A 16085-nucleotide genomic window follows, 5' to 3' on the forward strand; every position below is an offset into this window, starting at 1 on the left:
ACCCGGTGTGCCGGCGCCGCAAGGTGGAGGATTAGCCTGTTAAGCCACGGCGCCGGCCGAATGATACTCTTTAGTTTATCCTTTAACTGCTTTTCTAAGCACCAGAAACCAGCTAATTTTAAAATATGAAATACATTATTCTAATTATACAAAAAAATGAAAAATACTGCAATCACCAGGGACGTTCCTAAGCCTAATAAAGGTGAAATTCAGTTATGTAAACAATTATAAAACTCTTCTGAAGGACATAAAAGAAGACATGGTTGGAAGTGGAGCGAGATGGCGGCTGAGTAAGATGCTCTCGTGTGCCTTTCTCTGCAGAGCCACCTATTTGATCACACATCAAGCCACCTTCCCAGGAGCTAAGGAAGCCAACTGAGAAACTACAGTGTCTGGTTTTAGTATAATAGTGATGAGAGACACCTCTGTGAAGGCAGGAAGGAGGAAGTTGCCCACATTACCCCTCCTCTAACTCCAAGCAGCACAGCCTGGAGATAGACACCTCCCACTTGGAGGAGGGAGAGGGAATGAAGTCCCGCTCTTGGGGCCGGCGCTGTGGCACAGTGGGTTAACCCTCCGCCTACAGCAATGGCTTCCCATATGGGCACCGGTTCTAGTTTTCAGCTGCTCCACTTCCAGTCCAGCTCTCTGCTATGGCCTGGGAAAGCAGCGGAAGATGGCCCAAGTCCTTGGGCCCCTGCACCCTTGTGGGAGACCTAGAAGAAGCTCCTGGCTCCTGGCTTTGGATTGGTCCAGCTCCGGTCATTGCAGCCATTTGGGCAGTGAACCAGCAGATGGAAGACCTCTCTCTCTCTCTCTCTCTCTCTCTCTCTCTGCCTCTCTGTGACTCTGCAGTTCAAATAAATTAATTGATTTAAAAAAAAAAAGAATTTTCAGGGAACCATGACCTCATCTAACAAGCAAAATAAGGTATCAGAACTGACCAGCTAGCCATGACTTTATGAAAGTTCTCTGCTGAAGAATTAAAAATAGCTGTTTTGTGGTCAGCACTGTGGCATAGCGGGTAAAGCCGCCGCCTGCGGTGCTGCCATTCCATATGGGTGCTGGCTTTAGTCTCAGATGCTCCACTTCTGATCCAGCTCTCTGCTGTGGCCTGGGAAAGCAGTAGGAGATGGCCCAAGTCCTTGGGCCCCTGCAACCGCATGGGAGACCCAGAAGCTCCTGGCTCCTGGCTTTGGATCAGCACAGCTCTGGCAGTTGCGGCCATCTGGGGAGCGAACCAGTGGCTGGAAGATCTCTCTCTCTCTCTCTCTCTCTCTCTCAGCCTCTTCCTTCTGTAACTCTGCCTTTCAAATAAATAAATAAATCTTTAAAATAAAATAGCTGCTTTGGGAAACTTAATGGTCAGAGAAATTAGTCCATACTAAGAGACAAACTTAGCAGACACGTAAATTTTTTAAAATAGAACAGAAAACATTGAGCTGAAAAGTACACCTAACAAAATTTAAAATGTGATAGAAGGCACCAGTAGCAGGACAGATTAGACAGAAAAAAGAACTGGTGAGCTCAGAGACCATCTATTTGAAAATATACAATCAGAGGAGAAAAAAAGAATGAAGAGGGATAAAGAAATCGATCGTATGGGAACTTAGAGAGGGCATTCAAAGAAGAAATACCCAAGTTATTGGGGTTCAAGAGGAGTTTGAGATGGTCATGGGGACAGAAAACATAGTCAAGTAGACAATAACAGAAAATTGCCTAAGCCTGGAGATAGATGTAACTTTCCAGAATAGGAAGGTCAAAGGTTACTCATCAGACCCAACTTATCTAAGTCTATACCAGAACATAGCACAAGCCAGCTCTGCAACGCTAAGACAGAGAATTCTCAAAAACTGCGAACAAAAGGAAACAACACATGAAGGTGTCCCAGACTTCTCAGCAGAAGCTTTCCTTTTCCTTTTTTTTTTTTTTTAATTTATTTTATATATTTGAAAGAGTTACAGAGAGAGGTAGAAACAGAGAGAGAGGTCTTCCATCCGCTGGTTCACTCCCCAGGTGGCCGCAATGGCCGGAGCTGAGCCTATCCGAAGCCAGGAGCCAGGAGCTTCTTCCAGGTCTCCCATGCGGGTGCAGCAGCCTAAGGCCTTGGGCCATCTTCTACTGCTAGCCCAGGCCATAGCAGAGCACTGGATCAGAAGAGGAGCAGTCAGGACTAGAACCGGTGCCCATATGGGATGCCGGCACTTCAGCCAGGGCCTTAACCCACTGTGCCACAGTGCTGACCCCTCAGCAGAAGCTTTTCAAGTCAGAAAAGAATGTACTGAAGGAAAAATACTGCCAACCAGGAATAGCGCACCAAGCAAACTTCAGCTATGAAGGGGAGTTCAAAGACATTCCCGAACAAAAGCTGAGAAAATGTACCAACACCAGATGTGTTCCACAAGATGTGCTGGAGTTCTTCCAGCTGAAAGGAAGAGATGCTAGCAAGTAAAAACAGACGTATCAGAAGGCAGCAGATCCACTGAATAGAGGGCCTAGAAGTAAGCGCACAAGTCTGCAACTGATCCCCAACAAAGATGCAAAAACACACAGCAGAGAAACAATCGGCTTTTCAGTGTGTGGTGCGGGGAATTTTGATATTCACACATGGAAAAACGGAACTGGACACTCCCTACCTTTCACCATGTACAAACATTAACTTAAAAAAGAATTAAGGCTGGCGCCGCGGCTCACTAGGCTAATCCTCTGCCTTGCGGCGCCGGCACACCGGGTTCTAGTCCCGGTCGGGGCACCGATCCTGTCCCGGTTGCCCCTCTTCCAGGCCAGCTCTCTGCTGTGGCCAGGGAGTGCAGTGGAGGATGGCCCAAGTGCTTGGGCCCTGCACCCCATGGGAGACCAGGAGAAGCACCTGGCTCCTGCCATCGGATCAGCGCGGTGTGCCGGCCGCAGCGCGCTACCGCGGCGGCCATTGGAGGGTGAACCAACGGCAAAAGGAAGACCTTTCTCTCTGTCTCTCTCTCACTGTCCACTCTGCCTGTCAAAAATAAAAAAAGAAAGAAAAAAAAAATTAAATACTTAAATGTAACCTGAAATTATTAAAAAAATCTTAGAGGAAAACACTTCAGGCCATCAGAAAGGTGGACTGCTTTGTGTGGATCTTGGACAGAACTCTCAACCCACCCAACTTCTATCCTGCAGCTGCACCCTCTATGAAGACCAGACCCCCTGCCTGGGGTTCACAGAGGGCCCAGGGCCAATGCAGCTTCCAGGCCTCCCTTCCTCTCCTGGTTTGCATTCCAGGCTGAGAAATCCCTTCCCTGCCCTCCAGATCAACCACTCATTCTATAAGATGTTGAAAATAGTCAGAGGTCGAGGCCAGCACTGTGGCACAGCGCGTTAACGCCCTGGCCTGAAGCACCAGCATCCCATATGGGTGACGGTTCTAGTCCTGGCTGCTCCTCTTCCGATCCAGCTCTCTGTTGTGGCCTGGGATAGCAGTAGAAGATGGCCCAAGTCCTTGGGTCCCTGCACCCACGTGGGAGACCCAGAAGAAGCTCCTGGCTCCTGGCTTCGGGTCGGCACAGCTCCAGCCATTGTGGCCATCTGGGGAGTGAACCAGCAGATGGAAGACTTCTCTCTCTCTCTCTCTACCTCTCCTCTCTCTGTGTAACTTTGACGTTCAAATAAATAAATAAATATTTTAAAAAAATAGGTAATAGTGGGGCCGGCGCTGTGGCACAGTAGGTTAATTCTCCACCTATACTGCTGGCATCCCGTATGGGTTCTGGTTCGAGTCCCGGCTGCTCCACTTCCAATCCAGCTCTCTGCTATGGCCTGGAAAAGCAGTAGAAGACGGCCCAAATCCTTGGTCCCCTGAACTCACATTGGAGACCTGGAGGAAGCACCTGGCTCCTGGCTTCGGATCGGCTCAGCTCTGGCAGTTGCGGCCATTTGGGGAGTGAACCAGCGGAAGGAAGACCTTTCTCTCTGTCTCTCTCTCACACTGTCTGTAACTACCTTTCAAATAAATAAATAAAATCTTTTTTAAAAAAAAAATAGGTAATAGATCTAAATAGCTTGCTTCCTTCCTTGCTTCCTTCCTTCCTCCCTTCCTCCCTTCCTCCCTCCCTTCCTTCCTTCCTTTCTTTCACAGGCAGAGTTAGACAGTGAGAGAAACAGAGAGAAAGGTCTTCCCTCCGTTGGTTAACCCCCCAAATGCCCGCTATGGCTGGTGCTGCACCCATCCAAAGCCAGGAGCCAGGCACCTCCTCCTGGTCTCCCATGCGGGCACAGGAACCCAAGGACCTGGGCCATCCTCCACTGCCCTCCTGGGCCACAGCAGATAGCTGGACTGGAAGAGGAGCAACCAGGACCAGAAGCCAGTGCCCACATGGGATGCCGGTGCTGAAGGAGGAGGATTAACCAAGTGAGCCATGGCACCGGCCCCTAAATAGCTATTTTTCAAAAGAAGACATAAAAGAACAAGAGGCACATTAGAAAACGATCAACATCACTAATCTTCAGGAAAATGCAAATAGAATATAAATTAAAATGTAAATAAAAACTACACCTCACTCCAGGCAGATGGCTATTATAAAAAAAAAAAAAAAGAAAAGAAAAGAAAGAAAGAAAGAAAAAAAGATAAATCCTGGCGAAGATGTGGAGAGAAGGGAATCTTTAAACACTCTTGGTAGGAATGTAAATTTGAATAACCACTGTGGACGTTAGTGTGGCGGCTCCCCAAAAATTTAAAAATAGAACTATGCATGATCCAGCAACTCCGTTACTGGGTTATATATCCAAAGGGAATGAAATGAATCTGTCAAAGAGACATCTGCACATTACTGTGCGTTCAATGCAGCACTATTCACAACATCCAAGAAATGGAAGCAAACTAAGTGTCCGTCAATTGGTGACTAGATAAATAAGATGTGATATGATATACGAGAGAGTATCATTTAGCCACTAAAAGGATGAAACACTGCCGTTTGTGCCAACATGGAGGTAGCTACATTAAGTGAAGTAAACACAGCAAAAAAAGACAAGTGCTACATGGTTTCACTCACACATGGAATCCAAAGCAACAATCAATCTCACAGAGGTTGAGACTAGAATGCTGGGGAAACAAGAGGGTAGGGATGGATGGGGAAGGATTGATTAATGGGTACTAAGTTAGGAATAGAAGAAGAAAGGTCTATTGTGTTCTATTGCACAGTGTGGTGACTGTAGATAACAGTTCATTTTTTTATGTATTTATACTTACATGTGAGAGAATTTTAGATGTTTTCATAAAAAAGAGTTATAAGTGCTTGAGATAGTTGTGTTTACCCTAAACTGAACACTGCAGAACATAACACATAAACCAAGACATCACATGGTACCTCATAAATAATATATATATATAATTTTATATGTCAGTTAAACTTAAAATGTGTAAAGATATGATTAAAATGAGACATATGTATGTGTAGTCATGGAAGGGACTCGGCAAGAACTTGTTTGCACAAGAACTCAAACCACATGAAACAACAGCAAACAATAGACAGACAAGATTAAATCAAACTAAAAAGCTTCTGAACAGCTACAGAAGCAATCAACAAAGTAAAGAGACAACCTGGAGAATGGGAGGACATGTTTGCAAGCCACTCATCTGACAAAGGATTACCATCCAGAATATGAAGAACTCAAGAAAACTCAACAGCAACAAACAAACAAAAAGCAAACCAGTTCAAAAAAGGGCAAATGACCTGAACAGATGTTTCTCAAAAGCAGACAGATCAATTACCCACAAGCACATGAAACAATGCTCAGTATCATGAAACATCAAGAAAATGCAAATCAAGCCACAATGAGATAGCATCTCACTCCCTAGTTAGACTAGGCATCACACACACAAAACCAAAGAAAAAAATGCTGGCAAGAGTACAGAGGAAGGAGGAACTCCATTATAAAGGAGTATACACTCCATTAGTGCAGCTATTATGAAAAATCGTAAGGAGACTCCTCAAAAAACTGAAAAGAGAACCTAACCCAGCTCTCCCACTATTGGGTAAATGAAATCCCTGTATATGGAAGAGATACCTGCAGTCCCGCGTTGACTGCAGTACTGTTTACAACAGCCAAGAGTCAAAGCATCCATCAGAACATAAGAAAATGTGCTACAAAATGTATGCAGTGAAATATTGCTCAGTCTTGAAAATAATGAAATCCTATCATTTACAGCAACATGAATGGAACTACAAGGCACCAAGTCAAGTGAGATAAGCCAGGCACAGAAAGACCAATAGCACTTGGTCTCACTCATTTGTGGAAGCTCAAAAAGTTAATCTCATATCAAAAAGTAGAACAGTGGTGTTCCAGACTGGGAAGTGTAAGGGTGTGAGGGACAGACAGACATTAGATATTAACCATATATAACCAAGATATATAACCACCACAATTATACAGGAAGTATTAGTCCTAGTGTTCCTTAGCACAGTAGAGTGATTGTAGTCTACAGCAATTTTGTATGCATTTCAAAATAACTAGCAAAGAAGAATACAAAAGCTCCTAACACAAAGAAATGACAAAATGTTTTGGATTGGCATTGTGGCACAGCAAGTTAAGCCACCCCCTGTGATGCCAGCATCCCATATGACCACCAGTTCAAGTCCCAGCTGCTCAGCTTCCAATCCAACTCCCTGCTAATGTGCCTGGGAAAGCAGCAGAAGATGGCCCAGGTGCGTTGGCTCCTGCCACCCACACAGGAGACTTGGCTAGAGTTCTGGGATCCTGGCTTTGGCTTGGCCTGGTTCAGCCCCAGCCATTGAGGCCATTTGGAAAGTAAACCAAGGGATGGAAGATCTCTTTCTTTTTCTTTATTTCTTTTTTTTAAAGATTTATTTATTTATTATTTGAAAGGCAGAGATGTAAATGCTACTTATGTTGGTTTGATTGCTGCATGTAGATAAGTATCAAATTATCTTCCAGTTTCCCATAATTATGTGCAATGCATGTATGAATTTTTAAAAAAGCCACTTTAAAGAGCAATATTAAGAAAATAATGAAAATAACTGCATGACCAGGTTCCACATTATAGAAATATTATATATGGGTGGGAGGGAAGTTTTGGGAGGGGGAAGCCATTGTAACCCATAAGCTGTACTTTGGAAATTTATATTCATTAAATAAAAGTTTAATAAAAAAAAGAAAAGAAATATTATAAAAATTATATTTATAAAATCATGAAATATTATATTTATAAATTATAATTATAAGTTACATTGTAAAATACAAATAAATAAAACCCACAGAGAGTATTAACAACACCTACCTCTTGTTAACGGGAGGCAACAGTTTTAGGTGTGTCACTTGGCTTTTTCCTCATGGACTTCTGTGAAGCCGGTGCCAATATCCCCTTACTATTTCTCGAGTTACAATCTTAACCGAGTCTCAGAGAGCGCACTACAATGCCTGAATGCACATGGAGGGTGAGGCACGGGTCTTGACCTGCAGTCCCACCTGTCTATCCCAGAGCCTGTTCTTTATCATACTTCTACCTTCTACCTTTTTACTGTAGAGTAAAAAGCTCTGATTTCTTGTAGCCCAGTTTACCTGATTCCCAAGTTTTAGACGACTTTGTAGCCGAGTAAATCTGCTAGGTTCTTCCCTTAAGAATGATGCCACGTGTCCTTCAGTTATCTGATGGAACCCCGTAGCCAGCACGAGGACAGACAACCCTAGAAGCCTGGTGATAGGAGGAGTGTTTTCTTACTATTTACCTAAGAGCTCTGCCTCCCTGCTAGCAACCTGCAGGGAAAAAGGTATGACTTGCTCCCTTCAGCCAGAGCCGAGGACACTAAAACAGAGGCAAGGCAACGATTAAAAACCGTTTGCCTTTTGTGCCATATTCTTATTGTGCAAATATTCACCTTGCTTTTAACTCTCCCTGTCTACTCCGACCCTTTTTCCCCAGGGCAGCTTATCAACATACCTTGCTTTGAGGCTTGGTGCTGGAGCTGTCAGTGTCGCTAATTTGTTCCTCTCAAGAGTCTCCACCCCAGTGTGCCAGCAGCAGCTCCTCTGGAGGTGTTCTCACACGTCAAATAGTAGAGAGGGAGGAAGCCAGCTCTGAGCCTTGTTCTTTTTTCTTTTTTTTTTTTTTAAGGTTTTTTTTTTTTTTTTTGACAGGCAGAGTGGATAGTGAGAGGGAGAGACAGAGAGAAAGGTCTTCCTTTTGCCGCTGGTTCACCCTCCAATGGCCGCTGCCACCGGTGCATCTCGCTGATCTGAAGCCAGGAGCCAGGTGCTTCTCCTGGTCTCCCATGGGGTGCAGGGCCCAAGCACTTGGGCCATCCTCCACTGCCTTCCCGGGCCACAGCAGAGAGCTGGCCTGGAAGAGGGGCAACCGGGATAGAATCCGGCGCCCCAACCAGGACTAGAACCCAGTGTTGAGCCTTTTTCTTTTAAGATTTATTTATAGACTTGCAGAGATCTTAAATCTGCTGGTTCGCTCCCCATGTGGCTGCAACAGCCCACAGAGCAGAGGCACAGAGAAAAGGCCACGTGAGGGCACACAGAGAAGGCAGCCATCGGCAAGCCAGCAGAAGAGGCCTTGGAATGAGGCCTACCCTGCCAGAGCCAGGATCATGGCCCTCCCAGCCTCCAGACTGTGAGAAAATAAGTTTCTGCTGTTTACGCTGCTCAGCCCTAACAGGTCAAAATCCAGGAGCTCTATGGAGCTATTTGTATTGCTCACAAGGAGGTCCTGTAAAGTCAAAATGAAGCGTATCAAAACTTTCTTAACAGCCATTAAAAATTAAATAATTGGGGTCGGCGCTGTGGCGCAGTAGGTTAATCCTCCGCCTGCAGCACCGGCATCCCATATGGGTGCCAGTGCAAGTCCCAGCTGCTCCTCTTCCAATCCAGGTCTCTGCTGTGGCCTGGGATAGCAGTGGAAGATGGCCCAAGTCCTTGGGGCCCTGCACTCACGTGGGAAACCTAGAAGAAGCTCCTGGCTCCTGGCTTCAGATCAGCCCAGCTCTGGCCATTGCAGCCATTTGGGGAGCAAACCAGTGGATGGAAGACCTCTCTCTCTCTCTCTCTCTCTCTCTCTCTCTCTGCCTCTGTCTATAACTCTACCTCTCAAATAAATAAATAAAATCTTTAAAAAAAAAAAAAAGAATTTCATCAGGAGATGGAGCAAGATGGCAGTGGCGTGAGATCCTCCATCAACCTTCTCCTTGTGGAAATTTCCATTTGAACTCCTGCACAAAGCCATGCTCAGGAGAACCAAGAAAACCAAGTGAGAGATCGCAGTGCTCTTAGCAAAATAAGAAAAGATGCACTGAGGAAGGCAGAAAGGCAAGAGCTGCCTGCCTCAGCTCTTCCCCAGCCCCAAGCTGTGCGCTGTGGAGACAGACAGAGCCTGGAGGAGAGAGAGGGAATTAAGTAGAGCCTTTAGGTCAAGCTGGAACCCAGTACCTGGCAGTGCTCCCCAGCCTCTGTCCCCAGCTCAGCACCCACTGCCGACGCCTCTGGACACACCTTCACCTGGCAAGAGGCGCCCCCCCGCATCCTTCCTCCACCTCAGGTAGACAGTGGGGAGAAGGACTCCAGCAGCCGGGGAGCCGGGGAAGGACGCGAGCACAGGACATTGCCTTGGGACACAGTGCTGGGCCAAGGAAACCCACTATCTACTGTCAGCAGGCTGCATGGATTATCTACATCTTAATTGTGAAGACTGAACAACAAAACAATTACAGCAATGATATTCATAATTAATAGTGAATGGCGACATTAATTAACTTTGGATGGGCGCAGCTCCAGCCATTGGAGCCCATTTGGGGAGTGACCCCGCAGCTGAAAGACCTCTCTCTCTCTCTCTATCTCTCTCCCCCTCCCTCTGCATTTCCCTCTCTGCAACTTTGTCTTTCAAATAAATAAATGAATCTTTAAAAAAATTTAAGAGGTAGGCAGTTTTAAAAACATAAAGTGGTACATCAACGGAATACTATTTGGCCATAAAAAGGATAAAATCCCATTGTTTGCAACAACATGAATGAAACTGGAGGACATTATGTTAAGTAGAATGAGCCCGGTACAGAAAAACAAGTATCACATGATCTCCTTCATAGACAGAATCCAGAACCATTTATTTTATGAAGTTGAGAATAGAATAGTGGTCCCCAGAGGTCAGAGAAAGTGGGAGGAGGGAGAGCAGGGGAGAGGCTGGTTAGTGGGTACCAAGTTACAGTTAGGTAGGAGAAATGAGTTTGAGCGTTCTGTTGCACAGCAGGACGACTACAGATAACAACAATGTGCTGTGTATTTCAAAAAAGCTAGGAGAGAGGGCCATCACTTTGGTGTAGCAGGTAAAGCTGCCGCCTGCAGTGCCAGCACTCCATATGGGCGCTGGTTCGAGTCCCAGCTGCTCCACTTCCGATCCAGCTGTCTGCTATGGCCTGGGAAAGCAGTAGAAGATGGCCCAAGTCCTTGGGCCCCTGCACCCTTGTGGGAGACCCAGAAGAAGCTCCTGGCTCTTGGCTTTGGATGGGCGCAGCTCCAGCCATTGGAGCCCATTTGGGGAGTGACCCTGCAGCTGAAAGACCTCTCTCTCTCTCTCTCTCTCTCTCTCTCTCCCCCTCCCTCTGCATTTCCCTCTCTGCAACTTTGTCTTTCAAATAAATAAATGAATCTTTAAAAAAAAAGGCTAGGAGAAGGATTCTGAATGTTTTGCCACAAATCAATGATAAATATTTGAGGAGATGGATGTGTTCACCCTGATTTGAAAATTATACACATATATATGCATCAAAATATCATATGACACCCCATAAATATGTAGATTTTGAGTGTCAATTTTTTATTTTATTTTTTGACAGGCAGAGTGGATAGTGAGAGAGAGAGAGACAGAGAGAAAGGTCTTCCTTTTGGCCGTTGGTTCACCCTCCAATGGCCACTGTGGCTGGTGCATCTCGCTGATCCGAAGCCAGGAGCCAGATACTTCTCCTGGTCTCCCATGCGGGTGCAGGGCCCAAGCACTTGGGCCATCCTCCACTGCCTTCCCGGGCCATAGCAGAGAGATGGCCTGGAAGAGGGGCAACCAGGATAGAATCCAGCACCCCAACCGGGACTAGAACCCGGTGTGCCGGCGCCGCAAGGCAGAGGATTAGCCTGTTGAGCCACGGCGCTGGCCTTTGAGTGTCAATTTTTAACAATGAATAATAAAAAGAAAAATTCATCATTATTTGGAAGCTATATAATGTATACACTGATTTCTCTCCATATCATGTGACATACACATGTATGTGCATATGTGTGCACATATACAGGTATATCTGAAACACAGTCAACGTGTTGCCTAATGACAGGGATACGCTTTGAGAAATGCATCTCTAGATGACTTTGTCATGGTGCAAACATCATGGGAAGCATTTACACAAACACAGCAGATGACACAAATTTAACTGTTACACCTTAGCTATAAATGCAGAATGGCTTTCTGTTCCTCTCAGTGCTTGATTTGTGACCCCTGAATCCAATCCCTTTTCCTGAAAAGTTCATCTCCTAGAAATACCTGCTGGCGGGGCTGGCACTGTGGTGCAGCAGGTTAAGCCACCCCTGCAGTGCCAGCATCCCATATGGGCGCCGGTTTGAGTCCCGGCTGCTCCACTTCTGATCTCGCTCTCCGCTATGGCCTGGACAAGCAACAGAAGATGGCCCAAGTGCTTGGGCCCCTGCACCCACATGCAAGACCCAGATGAAGCTTCTGGTTTCTGGCTTTGCCCAACCCAACTCTAGCCATTGCAGCCATTTTGGGAGTAAATCAACAGGTAGAAGACCTCTCTCTCTTTCTCTGTCTCTGTCTCTCTGTAACTCTGCCTTTCAAATAAAATGCTTTGTTTAAAAAAAGAGAGAGAGAAATAACTGCTGGTGGCTTAATTCATAGCTGGGTAACTCCCCACTACATCTTTCATGTTCTGATGAATCTTACGGGGAACCCCTAGCTCCTTTATGAGAGTGATGTGTCTGATAAACAAGTATCAGTGGTGAGCTGTCAGTGAACTTGGGCTCTCAGGTACTGTTGCTCCATGTCATCACGGTGGAAACTGCTATCTGCCTCATCGACTGTGGAGGTGGAGGTGAGGGTGCGATGTTCGCCGCCGCCGCCGCCCAGCTAAGCAAGGCACAGGGGACTAAGGCAGAATTCCCCTGAGCCCCCAATCCAGGCTGGGCCAGAACGACAGCACCTAAAGCACAAGGGGTACATGGTAACTGACTGTAGGATGGCAGGAGGCCAGGGCTAGTGGACTGACTTCCACGCACACATTTCCTGAACTCAACAGAGTCGGGCACTTGGGAGGGAATTCACCTAAGCAACTTGACTTGGTTAGAACCAAAATTAGCCAAAGAAGGGGGTTCTGGGACCTATTTAAATCCCAGAGTCTTGTGTGTGAGAGAGAGAGAGACAGAGAGAGAGAGAGCTAGAGAGCACAAGCTACCATTCACTGATTGATTCTCCAAATGCCTGAAAGGCTAAGGCGAGTCCACAGCCAAATCCAGGAGTCAAGAACTCAGTCCAGGTCTTCCACAGGGGTGGCAGGGACCCAAGCACTTAAACCATCACTTTTACCTCCCAGAGTCTGTGTTAGCAGGAAGCTGGAGTCAGGGGCCAGCGCAGGAAATTGAACCCAACTAAGCTAAAACAGTCACTTCCAACGAAGTCTCTTTTGAGTTCCTTAAGATCCGTTTATCTGCTGTTCTTTCATATTCGACACACAGCAACTTCTCAATGGCTAACTGAATAGAGAATATACAGCATGATTAAAATGTGGGAGTTGGGTCAAGGGTGAGTGAACAGAACTGCACGTGCAGGACTGAAGGGCGACCCTCTTTCTGGGGTTCCCAGGACGGATGAGAGGGCTGTGTGGGTCCCTACAGGGCTGAGCACCCATCTGCCCTTGCCCTGTGTATCGGTTTCCCAAGGCTACTGGAACCAATGGCCACAAACTCAGTGACTTCAAACAACAAAAATTTATCCTCTCATGGTTCAGAGCCAAATAGCTGTAATCCACCAGGACGGCCCTCCCACGGGAGGCTCTCAGGGAAAAGCCTTCCAGCTCTTGGTGGATGCTCCTGCAGTCCTGGGGTTGTGGCCACACCATTCTAACGTCTGCGTCTTCCAGCAATCCCCTTCCCTGGAGCCCATGGCGGACCTCCCACTGCCTTTAATTCATTAGGGCATTTGTGATTGCGTTTAGATCCACCGGGATAATCCCTGACAACTCCCCCACCTGAAGACTCTTGACTTAATCACACCTGCGAGGGGTTGACATTTCACATCTTTGGGTGACCATTCCTCCACTGTGACGGTTAATCTTAGGTGTCACCTTGACTGGAGGAAGGCACACCTGACAGTCTGGAAAAGCACAGTTTGAAGTGTGGCTGTGTCGTGGGAATGCAGGTAGTTGGGGAGGGGCGCTGAGGTTTGACACTCTCAGTAAATCTTTAAAAAAGAAAGCATTTGCTTAACAAAAGGTAGTAGGAAAAGTTTGGGGCAGGCATTTGGCCTAGCAAGGAAGCTGCCGGTTATGGTGCCCACGTTTCATATGACAGCGCCTGTCTTGAGTCTTGGCTCCCCTGCCAGTTTCAGCTTCATGGAAGCAGCGTGCACCTGCTAATGCAGACCCTGGGAGACGGGTCCCTGCCACCCATGTGGGAGACCCAGGTGGAGCTCCCACCTCTTGGTTTCAGCCTGGCCCAGCCACGGCTGTTGCAGGTACTTGGCAAGTGAACAAGTGGATGGGAGACCCCTCTGTCTGTCTTTATGTATCATCTACCTGTCTATCTTTGTCTCTCTCAAATAAACAAATAAATAAAAATGCTAAACAAGAAGCTGGAGTCTAGTAAAAATGTAGGTGTTTTTCATCGTAAAACTAGTATATCAGAAAAGTCTTACTAGCGGCCGGCGCCATGGCTTAACAGGCTAATCCTCCGCCTTGCGGCGCCAGCACACTGGGTTCTAGTCCCGGTTGGGGCGCCGGATTCTATCCCGGTTGCCCCTCTTCCAGGCCAGCTCTCTGCTATGGCCCGGGAAGGCAGTGGAGGATGGCCCAAGTGCTTGGGCCCTGCACCCGCATGGGAGATCAGGAGAAGCACCTGGCTCCTGGCTTCAGATCAGCACGATGCGCCGGCTGCAGCGGCCATTGGAGGGTGAACCAACGGCAAAAAGGAAGACCTTTCTCTCTGTCTCTCTCTCACTATCTACTCTGCCTGTAAAAAAAAAAAAAAAAAAAAAAAAAAGGTCTTACTATCTATATAAATCTATATAATTTAATAGATACAAAAACGACGATTATGCATAGATTGCCAACATTGCAATAAATACTTTTTACTTCTACTAACTGTTTGTTTCCTCTTTGAGTGTTGTCAGGATTGTTGCCTGCCTACATCAAAAGTATAACCACAATATTGCTTTGAAGGGTTGAAGATGGAGAAACACACAGTTAACAGTGGATTTGTATTTTTAGTTGTATTTTCAGGAAATTCATGCCACCTTGTGTGCAAGAAAAACTGATCAGATCTCTTAAGCTTCGTTTATTCAGAGAATTTACCTTTGACTAACACCTCGCCTGCCATCTTAAGGCTACCAACACCTATTAAGCGCACAGCACATTCTCAGCATTGCTTTCCCTATTAGAAGACATTTAAAAAAAAAAAAAAACGCTAAAGTTTTATGATTCCCCACCCTTAAGGAACTTAGCAACCATGGCACTTTCCTTCACAGGAATCCCAGGAGGTGACAGTCTTTTGAGGAATGACAAATAATGAAAGGTAAAAACATCATTGCGAAAACTAGGTGGAAACCCAGAGAAATCTCCAAGATCAGAAAAGCAGACTAAGGTTGCGCCTAGGCTGTAACTGTCTCTCTGCCATGCATGGCTGCATGTGGACATGCCCAGAAGGGACAGGGCAGAGACTGAAACAAGGGGCTGGTGGTCTCCAACTAAAAGGGTTGTTAAGGAAATAACAATGTTCCTCCCAAGAACTCTAAAATCAACTGTCCTCTAACTACCCTTCATATTCGCAGCCCCAGCATGGCCCTATCATTCCACCTCTCTGGTTTCCCATGGGCTAGAAGTACACCTCTTCTTTTTAAACTTGTTATTTTGGAATAATAGAAAAGAAAAACCGCAGGAACATATAAAGAGCCCTGTTACATTCTTCTCCTGGCTTCCCCAAGTGTTAACATTTTGACACTATCATTTTCTTTATATGTGACATCTACACACCTGCATTTTTTTTTTTTTTTTTTTTTGGACAGGCAGAGTGGACAGTGAGAGAGAGAGAGAGAGAGAAAAAAGTCTTCCTTTTCCGTTGGTTCACCCCCCAATGGCCGCTGCGGCTGGCGCACCACGCTGATCCAAAGCCAGGAGCCAGGTGCTTCTCCTGGTCTCCCATGTGGGTGCAAGGCCCAAGGACTTGGGCCATCTTCCACTGCACACCTGGGCCACAGTAGAGAGCTGGAATGGAAGAAGAGCAACCGGGACAGAATCCAGTGCCCCAACCGGGACTAGAACCCGGGGTGCTGGTGCCACAGGCAGAGGATTAGCCTATTGAGCCACGCCGGTCCACACCTGCATTTTTAAACTAAATGCTTCAGTGTGAATATCCCCAAAACAAGGGTATTCTCTTACATAACCACGGTACTGTAATCACAATCAAGACATTAACACTGACATAATAGTATTACCTTAGTAAGTCCATTCTACAAGCTCACTAGTTGCTTTAGCAGCGCTCCATAGAGCATTTTTGGTTTCTTGGTCTAAGGTCCGACGCAAGCTCACGCATTCCATTTCATTAAGTGCCTTTATTTGCCTTTGATCTGAAAGTGTGCTCCTGCCTCTCTTTGTTTTTAAGACACTGCCATTTGAAGAAAACAGGCCAGATCTTTCGCAGAATGCCCTTCAGCCTGTGTGGGTCTGATGTTGCCTTGGGAATAGGTTAAGAACTTTGGAGAAACACCATAGAAGTGGTGTTTTCTCCTCAGAGAACATGTGATCGGTTAGGCCCTGTGTCTGCGACATTAACCTTGTCTGCTTGGTTAGGATGCCTGCCAGTACTAGAGTTACTATTCTTCCGTT

The sequence above is a fragment of the Lepus europaeus genome, chromosome 9, assembly GCF_033115175.1.
Source record: "Lepus europaeus isolate LE1 chromosome 9, mLepTim1.pri, whole genome shotgun sequence".
Lineage (NCBI taxonomy): Eukaryota > Metazoa > Chordata > Mammalia > Lagomorpha > Leporidae > Lepus > Lepus europaeus.